Source organism: Sminthopsis crassicaudata, chromosome 2, assembly GCF_048593235.1.
Source record: "Sminthopsis crassicaudata isolate SCR6 chromosome 2, ASM4859323v1, whole genome shotgun sequence".
In the NCBI taxonomy this organism is placed as follows: domain Eukaryota; kingdom Metazoa; phylum Chordata; class Mammalia; order Dasyuromorphia; family Dasyuridae; genus Sminthopsis; species Sminthopsis crassicaudata.
The window spans coordinates 625,329,395-625,341,832 of record NC_133618.1 but is presented as its reverse complement, the minus strand read 5'-3'; the positions used below and the strand labels follow the sequence as shown (position 1 = coordinate 625,341,832).

At 38.2% G+C, this 12,438-nt stretch overlaps 1 protein-coding gene across 2 annotated transcripts in view; it reads right to left on the bottom strand.

The window, feature by feature from the left end:
• The window catches only part of IQGAP1 (IQ motif containing GTPase activating protein 1), a 113,947-nt gene that overhangs the window by 84,976 nt on the left and 16,533 nt on the right, over positions 1 to 12,438 (bottom strand). The window lies entirely within an intron of this gene.

Below are 12,438 nucleotides of genomic sequence, written 5' to 3'. Positions count from 1 at the left end.
CTCCCACACTTTTAACTGATAAAAAAACTGAGGCTATGACGGGCTAACGACTTGAACACAGCCCCATAGTGTCAGAGTTAAGATATGAATTCACCTCTGATGTCAGGTCCTCTGACATCAAATCTTTCTCCTCTGCTCTAGTACTTTTTTCATCCTGCTCCATCCCACTAAAGTAATAAGAAATGTTACCCACTAGCAATTCAGATATTTCCCTCAACCAGACATATATTGCCACATGGATGTTGAGTTCTTGTGCTCCCTATCCTCTGATGTTATTGAAGCCTTCTGGATGTGATCATGGTAACTGAAATCTAGAGGAAGGCATCACCCTACTTCAGAAGATTATTGCTGAGGTCATCCTCTATTTCCTAGAATATGGATTTAAAATGACATTTTTTTTTTTGTTCAAAAAAAAAAAAATGAAAAGTTACAGTTGAAATGAAGAAGGTAGTATATAGAATAAGGAATAATTTAGTCCTCAGAATACCTCAATATATCTAAAATCTACTATTTCATTTCAGTAGGTACTGCCCTCCATTGACATAGAATGGCACTTTTCTCCATCTAGTAGATGGCCTGAAAGATATGCCTTCTACTTAAATCTACCAGCAAGAATTTGTCCTCACACATACTTAAAACTATTCTAGCCTAAGAGATCTTGTCATAACTTTAGAAAAACCAAGTCATCTCAATACCACAATGAAACAACAAAGAATTTTTAGATTATATTTATTTTTTTAAATAAAACTCCTAGGGAGGCCAAATTTACTCATTATAACACAGATGAATAATATAAGAAAAATACAAGGAAATAGCATTTAAGGAGATAAGAAATTTTTACATGAATATATCCATAATCTCACTCCCTTCTATAAATGAAAAAATCTCAACAGACTAACAGACTAGGTTTGGCTAGAGAAATTTCTAAGGTGGACAGGAAGCAAAAGGCTGGCTATCATCTTGATAACAGTCTTGAAAGGGATGGGTAGAGTAGAAGACTCTAAGGGGACAAAGCGGAAGGCAGAGATGGAAAAAGAAACTACTCAGCAATTCCCATCAGCAAAGAGAAGATCAGAAGTTTCTGCTAACATCCTTAAGCCTTCCTGACCCAATCTTTTCAACAGCAATCTCAAATCCAACTGGATGGAATACTATGAAATATGAGAGTTTAATTGAAAACAAATAAAAGGAAATATTACCTCACAAATTAAATAACTTCTACTATTCATTGTCTCAAAAAGTAATACTGACAAAACATAATGCACATTTTCAAATGCAACCCATATATACACTTGCTTTTCTAAAAAGGGAAAATCTCAATGGGGAAGGGTATGAGTGGAGAGACATGTTAGTGATGTGAAAAAAAAAAAAAGAAAAGAAAAGAACATCAGGGAAAAATTTTATATGCAGAGAAGAGAAAAAAGATCAGGAGACTCAAGAAAAGTAGGGCAGTATTGTTCTTATGTTAAATTTAATATGTCCTTCATAAAAACAAATTTTTAAGTAATAAAGCTTCCTTCTTTTTAGGTCTTTTGCATATGGAAATGTGAGTGATCATAATTATAATAATTAGCATATCTGTATTGATTACCATGTGCCAGGCACTGTGCTAAGTAAGCACTTAACAATTATTATCTCATTTGATCCTCACAACAACCCTGGGAAGTAGCTACTATTATGATCACCATTTTATAGATGAAGAAATTGAAGTAAACAGAGACCAAGTGACTTGGCACAGGTCATACACCTAAGAAATGTCTGAGACTTGATTCAAACTGAGATCTTCTCAATTTCAAGCCCAGTGCTTTATTCACAGCACCACCTAGCATACCCAAGGCATGATCATGTTTGTTGATGTCTGTTACATTCATTTTTTAAAAAATTAGTATAGTAATTTTAATTTAAGAATAAAAGTTGTATTGGTCAAGAACATAAGCAAGATGAAGTAGGATTTTAATAAATTAATGAATGGTGAATCCATAAAAGATTATTTAAGAGTTTAGGGATATTTAGAGAAATACAGCCTCATTTTGAAGGATGATTTGGAGAAGTGTCCCTAGGTCTCACTGTCAGAGACAGAAATATAAGTCTGGTCAGACTTGGATCACAGAGTCCCAAAGTAGGAAGGGGATCTCAAAGCTTATTAACCTCTCTGACCATTCTCTCCTTCTGGATATACTCTCCTCTCTGGATTTTCTTGATACTATTCTTACTGTATACTTCCATTTGTCTGATATTCCATGGCACTCAGTGTTTCGTCCACTTCAAAGCCACTACATCTGTGTGTGTCCCCACAATACCCTGTTCCTGATCCTCTTCTCATTGTTCTCCATACTATATTAAGAGAAACTGTTGCCTTTTTTTTTTTTCCCTGAGGCTGGGGTTAAATGACTTGCCCAGGGTCACAGCTAGGAAGTGTTAAGTGTCTGAGACCAAATTTGAACTCGGGTCCTGAATTCAAAACTGGTGCTCTATCCACTGCGCCACCTAGCTGCCTGCCCCACCTAGCTGCCTGCCCCTGTTGCCTTTAACATACAAGAAAGGGAAATTCCAATATTCACTGGATCTGAAAAATCCGTGAAAGGCAAGGTGACCATAATCAAGTTTGAGGGGAGCTTCATAAGAGAAGGCAGTTGTAGTGAGACCATGTAGAACAATGAGCAAGGGGATTGCTTTAAACTATAATTGTGAGGCTCTTTATGAACAATTAACTATATTAAGTATTTATAGTAATCTCCCAGAAGGTACAATGCTTTTTTGTGTTGTTGTTTTTTTTTAAGTGTGTGTGTGTGTGTGTGTGTGTGTGTGTGTGTGTGTGTGTGTATGTATGTTTCAAGTTCAACAATCTAGGAGTAAAAATCAAAAAACACACTTGTAATGCTTTTTAGTGGCCCCAGCTTGGATTATTTCAAAAATCTTTCCCTGAAGAGTATGTGGACCAATGTGTGCATGGATACAGGTATACTTATTGCATATTCAGCTACTGGATTCCTCATGTGCTCCTGACTACTTTGGCAATAACATACATCAATGAATTTTGTATCTAAAGGTTAAGCCAAACTTCTTCATATTTGCATTCTCAACCTAAGCTTCACTTCTAAATAGCCTATTAAAATTGTGTAAATGATGCTATAGTTGAAGATAAATCTGAAGTTCATGCTATCTATTTCTCTTAATAAGACTGATCTATATACTAGCATGTCTACTCAAAACTTTGAATAAAAGACTACAAGCTAAAGATTAAAAAAAAAAAAAAAAAAAAAAAGGCAGCACTAATTCAGGGTTAGAGACCTAGGTTTAAAACCACCTCTATAACAAACAAGATCTTCCCTCAGCCCTTGTTCATTCACCTGTAATCTTAAAGGAGCTGGACTGGAAGATCATTAACATTCCTTCTAGTTCTAACATGTTATTATTCTAGGCCATGCAGAGCAATATGTAAGAGTTCAGAGGCACAGGCTAAATGTAGTCTTTTTTTCTTCCCTTCTACACCAAGAGTCTCCACTTCCTCTTCTCTCCTGCACTTTTCAAATTATCCCAATCTGGCTCCCAACTCTGTCTCTCAAATGAAACCGTCCTCTCCAAAAGCCTCATTACAACTGCCAAATCCCATGACTTTTTCCTCAGTATTCATCATTGTGCCGAGCATCAATGCTCAGCTCCCCTCCCACATCATTTTCCTCTGGATCTTCTCAACTCTGTTTCTGCTTGATCTCTGGGTCCATTCTCCTTGGACTCCTTTGCAGAATCATCATCTCATTACATCCAGGAGCTTCTCCCAAAGCTCTTTCCTAGGCTCCTACTCTTTCCCCTCTTTACTATCTTCCAGGGTAATCTTATCAGTTCCCAAGAGTTTAGTTATCACCTAGATTCAGAAGATAACCAGTTCTCAGTGGATATCTAGCCCTAATTCTTCTCCGCATTCATCCCACATCAACTGCCTTTGCAACACCTCAAACTGGGTGTCCCGTAAGCAAATCAAACAGAATTCATTACTTTCCCCACAAACTTTTCTCTCCTCTCCTACTTTTCCTATTACTATCCAGAATACCACCTGCTTCCTACCACCCAGGCTCACAATCTCAATGTCACATCCATTCTGTTGTCAAATATTGTCATTTCTACCTTCATACTGTCTCTAATATACCTAAATTTAAGCAGCTGGGTGACACAATGGATTGATACCAAGTTATCGGTCTTGGTTAGTCCTTAAAGATACAATAGTAAAATGAAAATAATTCCTGGCTTCAATCTTTATTGAGTTCTTTGAACAACGATATAGCTTAAAAATTATATGGATTTCTTTTTCCAAAACAAAGAAATATTCATTTGTAAATCTGCTTTTATCTACCTAGACAGCCACATATGGTTCACAACTACTATTTCTTCTCCTGCATCTCCAAGTAGAAAAACTTGTCAAATCACTGACATTCAATTAAATGGCTTAAGCAATACTTTGCTATCTTTGTTCAATTGATTGAAAAAGATTTTTAAAAGACAGTAAATGCTTAGCCCCATCCATTCTAAACCCCCCCCCCTCCTAAGGCAAAGAAATAACAGATCAGAGAAATCTGTCAGTGCAGACAGAAATTCTACAAGCTGAGCCCAGAGCACAAGCTCAAAAGTGAAGGATTGGATTCTGAACTGGGGGCTAAGAAAGGAAAAGAAACCAGTGTAACAAGTTCGGAAGAACACATGATAAAAGTTGTTGCCCAGTTTCCTACAATCCAGAAAGGGAACATACCAATGCCGGAAATGTCTATTCCAAACCACTAAGATTCAGTTCCTCCTGAAACAATCCTGCTGCTGCCTTTCCTCTCTGCTAGGGTGGATGATAGAACATCTTAAAGTCCTTCCCTTACACTACAGCTGTAGTGTGTCAATCATTTCTGAGATCTTCAAGTTTCTTGTTTGGCCCAATTTTCTATATTATATGGCCTGAGCAACTTATTAACATTTATTTAAAATGAGGCTATTATTTACATTTAAATTTAACCAACCTAAATTATAGACTTGAGGAAGAGGAAGATCAAAGAAGTAGGAAAAATTCATCTTCCTTCCTCCCTAAGGGACTGACCAGAATACAGACTCACTTCTATATAAACTGAATTGGATGGGATTCATTAGTCGAGGTGTACTAAACCTGATTAAGCATGACCAAGTTCCAAAAGGGGTGATTATGCTACCATAAAAGTCTATTAATTTCAACCTGGATTTTCTAGATCCTCAAATTTAAGAGCTTGGGACAGGAAATAATAGCTTCAAATACATAACATTCAAAACTGAATCCATATTATCCACTTGCCTGTAGCTAAAGGTACATTGCAAAGCATACGATAAACTTCTTCCAAACCATACTGGGCTTAGGTCTATCAATTCTCCCTCACTGAGCTCTCTGCAGCTATAATCTGCTAAATAGCTAAGGATGAATAGTTTTGGGGGGTTTTTGGTGGTTTTTTTTTGGGGGGGGGGGATTGGGGGAAAGGGAGGAGACAGAAATTGTGAACCACAAGGGAAATGCTAGGAAAATGACCATATAAAATTCATTCTACACAGTGCAGCCCATATGCCAGATATTGGTCAAATTTTTTTAAATTTTAATAGACAATTACAGGCCAAAGTCCTTACTCAGATTTAAGCTCAAACTCCAGTTAGCATGGTACAATGTAAAAGAAACTGGATTTTGTAGTGCAAGAGCAGAGGTTCAAATCCTGATTCTTCTACTCATTACTTATCTAACCTTGGTTAAATCACAATTTCTCTAGATCTCAGTTTCCCCATCTATAAAATGTGGGAATTGGGCTGTGCTGACCTCTAAATTCCCTTCTATCTTTGCATTTGTGATCTTATGTACAATGAAAGTTTTCCATTTCTTTAATACTATTTAATGATGATGTGTTTCAATAGTGCTTCAAGATTTGCAAAGAACTTTACAATTATTATCCCATTTGATCCTCACAACCACCCTCCTCATTCCAAAGGCAAGGAAACTGAGGCAGGCAGAGGGAAGGTAACTTCCCTCAAGGCCAGAGATTAGATTTGGAACAGGGCTTCCTGATACAGATGACTTTCTCCATGCCTAAAATCCTCATCTCAGCAGCTTCCCAAACTGAGAAGCCAACACTATTCATTCAACAAACATTTGCTGACCACTTTCTATGCACAAAGGGCAGAGACAGAAACAATTCCAGGCCCAGTTCTCAAGGAGCTCATAATCTGACAGATTTCTGTTGGATGACTGGAAGGTTGGGAGGAGGAAGGAGAGCAAAGAGAAATGGGGGAAGGACTGTCTTTCTTTCTATCACCAGCACTGAGCAAAGTGCCTGGTGAATGACAACTGATTGGCAGTACTATCAAAAGCCCAGTTCAGAGCTCCTTAACTACTATGGTTTTAACAAGTGAGCTCCTGGAAGTGTCCCCCTTTTTGAAAGATAACATTTCTTGACACTTCCACATCCCTTTCTCTTGTCATTTGAATATTTCTCCTTCCTCTAAAAAAATTTATTTTCATCAGGCCAAATTCTCTCCCTGCCTCCTAGCTAGCCTACATAAGAATGTTGTAGCTTAACTAGTAAACTCTTCCCAGGATAAGAATACTACAATCTTCCTAAAGCTGCTCACACACATGCATGCACGTGCGCGCACACACACACACATGCACATGCACACACACACACACACACACACACACACACACACACACACACACACACACACACACATGTTTAATCCACACCCAGGTCAATACTCTGAACAACCCTCCCATTTCATCCTAGGCCAGCTTACATCATTCTCATTTATATACTGGATCTCATTCTTTCAAGATTAAAAAAAAAAAAAAAAAAAAGCCCCTGCTTTCTCCCTATACTTAAAAAAATAATACCTGGAGTCCTATTTCTCTAAACTGCAATTTTGTCTCTTTTAACTTATACACCGTATTTTTACAAAGCTTAATTTGTTTTAAGGCAGGAAATAATTTTCCTAGCCAGGAAGATTTAATATAACCAAAGAATATACTCCCCCAGAAAGTGTCATAACCTTAAAAAAAAAAAAAAAAAAAAAAAAAAAAAAGGTCTGGGCCTCATTATCCAAGATTAGACACTTCTAATGATTAGCAACAGTAAAGAACTAACCTAGCGCATGGGCAGACACACCCGCCCACAGTTAGATCAGTCATAAAATTCATGATTTCGAAACCTAAGACATGCCAGAGACCTCTAAGGCTCACACCCAGACAACTGTATACAAAGGCAGCAAGTAGCTCAGAAGCAGCCCTGGAAACAGTCACAAGAAAATATAGCAGTGGAAGACAGAATATAAAGAGCAGCCTAAAAACAAAATCAGGGCAAAGTATTTAGGAAGACACAGAGGAGAGACAGAGGCTCCTGTTGGAGGGGAGGCCAGAGGAGCCACATTTCCCTGCCTTGGATGGAAAGGCTGGCCAGCAGCATCTGCACTGTCCCTTAGAGCCTGGCATTTCGGGCTAATCTTTCACCTCTGAGCCCTCTATTTTCCTAACTGTAAAATGAGAGAATTGGAGTAGCTGATTTCTGAGGCCTCTTCTAGAGCTACATGAGCACAGACAGCTGTGAACATCTCTTCTCAGTTAGCTCCTTGTGAAGAAAGGGCTCTCTGCACAGCAATACTGGGAAGTGTCAGGAATGGGAGAAATAAGGCATCAATAACACATTTAGAGTTCCCAGTGACTACAAGAAAGGCCACTCCCCCTCGCACCTATACCACTGCAATGGCCTACTGCAAGCCTACCCCCATTGCAGGCCATCCTTCACTCAGCTATCACATTGGTCTTCCTAACATTAACACTATACTTATGCCTTTTTTTGGTGCCCAAAGTCCTTCACAAACTAGCCCCTCCCTTCCCTTTCCACTGTTCTTATACCTCATTTTCCCCCAGGAATCTGATCCAAGGACAGTGGCGTCCTTGCTGTTCCCCAAACAAAGAGCTCCAAATCTTCCTTCTATTTTCACTCCTGTCTCCTGTACCTAGAAATCTCCCTTTCATCACCATCTCCTGACTTCCTTGAAGTCCCAGATAAAACTCCATCTTTTTTACAGAAAGCCTTTCCTGATCTCCCATAATGCTATGAACACTTCATATTCTGACAGCACCTTTCCTTGCAAGTATAGTTCATAAAAGAAGGGAGGAAGGTATTACTAAACTGAAAACCAAATGGAAACCAGACTCCTTAGAAAGCAGAGAGCTTTCAAAGCAACTGTCTCTCCCAAGATCCAAAGTCACTTCTCATCTCCATAGAGTCTTTTCCCTGCTATTCCCAGAAAGCACTCCTAGCATAGCTCCTTCCTGCAGGTATCCCTTGAACAACTATCCACAAGCACTGCTCTTGAGCAGGGGGCAGAGGCAAAACCAAAACCCAACCTTCTCTTACTTCACACAGGCTTCATCCAGAGTTCTGATATTTCACCTTTGGTGACAGCCCCAAATTGGGGACTTCCTCTCCAAGAGCTATTTCCTACAGCCACTATTATACTCTAGCTTCACAAAAGCTCCACCAAGGAACTCCAGCTTCAAGGCAGTTCCCTGTTATGGATTCCAGGTTTGGACAGAGTGACCCAATCTTAATGTTCTTTCTCTGTGACACCTGCAAGAGGCCATCACTTACCCAAGAGGCACTCTCCTCTTCAAGCACACTGATTTCTTCCAAATTATTGCTCAAAAATGATGAAGAAACTCTCATGGCTACAGGGTAAGCTGATTCAAATCACACTAACAGGCAGATGACGGAAGCTAGTACTTTCCATATCTTCCAACATGTATAAGTTCAAGTGATAAAATTCACTATAAGAAAGAATGGGAAGAAACACCTAATCATCATTGAAAATACCATCTCACCCTGCAAGGTCACTGAATTTCTAAGCAAGAAAGGAACTGTGGTTCAATCTACACCAGGGGGAAAAAAAAAGCCCTTTTCGCATAAAAAGCCATTGAATCTTTTCCCAAAGAGCTACCTTCCAAAGCAGCCCATCCCATTTCTGGATAGTTCTAATTATTAAGAAATCATTCCTTTTATCAAGCCTGTATTTGCCTCTTTGCAACTGCAAGCCCTCTTCTAATTCTGCCTTTTGGGATTAAGACACCCTTTAAATACTTGGAATATATCACTGAGAATTTGCTTTTCCAGATTAAACACCTACAGTTCCTTCAATCAATCCTCAATGTCATAAACTCCAAGTCCTTCACAATTCTGTATACTCTCCTCTCTCTAGCTTATTAAGATTCTTGCTAAAGATGGTAAGGTTTAGGGTAGAGCAAACTATTATCTCCTTAATCCCAGAAAACCAAGCTTTTCAATGGAGTACAAGATTACATTAGATTCTGGGGCTTATTAATTTACATGGAGCTTAAAATCCCCCAAATCCAGATCTTTTTTCAGAAAGCCTACTGAATAACCATGCTCCCTATTTTATAACCAACTTCACTAATAATAAGAATTTATTCCTATTGAATTTTATCTTGTTTCATTTGGCCCAAACTGGTTTGTCATCTAGTGCAGTTATTGTTCTCTCATATGCAAATCTGTTATTTATGGCTCTATCCAAACCATTGCTAAAAAATGTTGAGTAGCACAAGAGTCAATCATAAATCTACTGGACTGTCCACTAAAAACTTCCTTCTATGCTGAAATCAACATTAATGATTATTCTTCAGTTTTATCTACTTAACAGTTTCAAATCTAACCGTACTAGTATCTAATCCACACCTTCTTATCTCTTTCATAAAAACAGCCCGACAAATTACATCAAATGCTTTGCTAAAAAGTGAAGTAAACTGATCTATCAAGCTTTTCAACCCAATCAAAAAAGCAAGGCTAAGTCTAATATGACCCGGTTTTGGTAAACCCATGCTGGACCTTTGTGATCACCATTTACTTTTCTAGATGTTCACTCACTATTTCTTTAAAAATATATTCTAGAATTTTACTAGGAATCAAAGCTCATTGGTCGAGCACATCGTAAATTCATTCACTTATTCTTTAAAAAAAAAAAATTGGACAATTTTTGCTTTGTCCTTTGATCTCTCTTATTCTTCATAATTTTTCATAAATCTCTGAGAGTAGTTCAGCAATCCCAAACACCAGTTCTTCCAGTAGCTGATGATTCAGTTTATCTGAATAGGGGGTTGGGGTTTCAAGGCAAGCAAAGTACTTTCTTAATTAATGCTTTATTTATCTTGACTAGCTAGTCTTTTTTTTTTTGTTTTGTTTTGTTCTTTCCAAGACCAAGGTATTGTACCTCCTTTTTCAGCCTTATTTCACATTATTTCCCTTCATGTACTCTGTTCCAGGCAAACTGGCTACTCAACATTCCATTCCTCTCCCCCTAAATGCAAATAAGAGAGGCTCTCCTTCAGGCCTGGAATACTCTCTATCCTTACCTCTGCCTCTCAGAATCCCTGGCATTCCTTAAGACTCAGACCAAGTACTAACTCTTTTATGGAATCCCTTGATGCCCCCTCAGCTGCTCTCATCCTCTCCCTTCTTAAAATTATCTTGTACTATTTCCACATATTATCACTTAAATATCACCTGTAGAATGTAAGCTCTTTGAGAACAGTTGACTGTTTCAATTGTCTCTGTATCTGTGTCACCTAGCACATTTTAGAAGAAGCCTGTGATTCCATGAAAATGAAGACTATCATATGGGGAAACTCCCTCCACTGATGCGCAATAGTAAACCATCAGCCACTCAGAGAGTCACCTGGAGGACTTGCACCTCACATAATCAGGATTTGAAGACCTTCCTGACTTCAGGTTCTGCCTCTATTCACTATCCCTGATGCCTCTCACCCTACAAACAGACAGCACTCAAATATCCACATCCTTGTATAAATCCTCTATAGAAGATCCACTTCATGTTAAATATATTTCTCTGGTTCCTATAAATGCCAGGGTAACACAAAGGCTGTTGGTCCACTAATTAACCCTTATTCACAATACCTGACTGGCACACCTCCTTTTCTTAACATCCACTTCCTCAATATTATCTACTGCATAACTTCTTATATTCAAATTGTTATTGGAAATTTGTTGCAACTTAGCATTCACAAGTCTTTCAAACAACCATTCTCAGTGACATTATCATGTAATCTTTTTCATTACTTAGGAAATCTTCCTCTCTATAAGAGATCTTAAAAATTGGTCCCTGGATGATTTTAAAACCTTCTTACCTCTAATATCAATTTCTTTTTTTTTTTTTTTTAATGTATTTGGTCAGGTCCTTCTTGATTATCTTCTTAAATGTCACTTTCAATTCTTCACATTAGGTACTATACTTTGTAAAAACCAAATGTGATAGTTCTATCAATGATAAGAACAGCTTATTATAGAAATGTTGGCAAATCTGTTCTATTTCATGTCTGTCCCTTGTCCACTGTGTAGTTTCATCTATTTAAGTTTTAGGATTGTCCTGCCTTGGTTTAATCTCATCAGAAAGACCTAGATTCAAAACCTGCCTCAAGACGTTCACTAGCTGTGTGATTCTGGGCAAGTCATTTACCTCCTCATGCCTACATTTCCTGATATGTAAAATGAAGAATTAAAAACAAAGGTCCTTTTCAACTCTAAATCTATGCTCCTATAAACTTGATTCTTTCCTCTTCTCTCACTGTGCTTCAGGATTTATTCATCCCCCCATTCAGCCTACACTTCATGAATAGCTATTTCTCTCCCCGCCCCAGGCTGGGGTTAAGTGACTTGCTCAGGGTCACACAGCTAAGAAGTGTTAAGTGTCTCAGACCACATTTGAACTCGGGTCCTCCTGAACTCAAAGGCTGGTGCTCTATCCACTGCGCCACCTAGCTGCCCCATGAACAGCCATTTCAAGGATAGAATCAGCAGCACCCTAAATTTCCTTTATTGGAATATTCCCTTCCAACCTCCTCCTTGCTCCCTCTTCCAATGTTAATACCAACTCTGGATAAAGTCCAACATCTACTTTTTCTACTTCTATGCTACTTACTATCTAATTGATTAAAAAAAGAAAGCCATCAATTGGTTCCACTAAGTTTCACCCAAGGACTTCAGCTAAGCCCTCACAACATATCAATTATTTTACTCATCAGTTGATTATTGAATATATTTCTAAGCTAGGTCAAGCCTTTTCTATTCTTCTTCAGTCCTTAACTGAATCTCTAATTCTGGACAATCAAGAAATATTTCTTTCTCTCAAAAATTTCTTTATTTTCTATATCCACAGATACTGAGGATATTTACCTTAAGAGAAGACTGACGGAAGACACTGGTCTGTCTAATACCTGGCACCAATGGACAAAGCAATGAGTAAAGACAACAGAGGAAAATTTAGATGTGATATAAGATAGCTTCCCAAAGATTGGAGCAATACAAAAGCAAATAGGCTCCCTGTCTGAGGTCTTTAAGCTGAGGCTGGAGGCCCTTTGGT